We start from the raw sequence: 354 nt of genomic DNA, 5'->3' as shown, positions 1-354 counted from the left end.
GATATATGTGTATATATGTATATATATGTATATATATATGTGTGTGTATATATATACTCATAAAACAGAAAGGTATTTTAGAGGTAGTAGAGAGAGATTTAGAGGAGAAAATAATAAAGAATACACCGATATGTAATACAGACAGAAAGGAGACAGAAAGGGGACAGAAAGGAGACAGAAAGGGGACAGGGGGGAGTGGGGGGCAGAAAGGAGACAGATAAGAGACAGAAAGGATATAAAAAGGAGACAGAAAGGAGACAGAAAGTATATTAAAAAGTAGATTAGGAAGGAGACAGAAAGGAGACAGAAAGGAGACAGAAAGGAGACAGAAAGGAGACAGAAAGGAGACAGAAA

The sequence above is a fragment of the Eimeria mitis genome, genomic scaffold (genome assembly GCF_000499745.2).
Source record: "Eimeria mitis Houghton genomic scaffold, Emh_scaff434, whole genome shotgun sequence".
Lineage (NCBI taxonomy): Eukaryota > Apicomplexa > Conoidasida > Eucoccidiorida > Eimeriidae > Eimeria > Eimeria mitis.
This window is presented reverse-complemented; position numbering follows the sequence as displayed.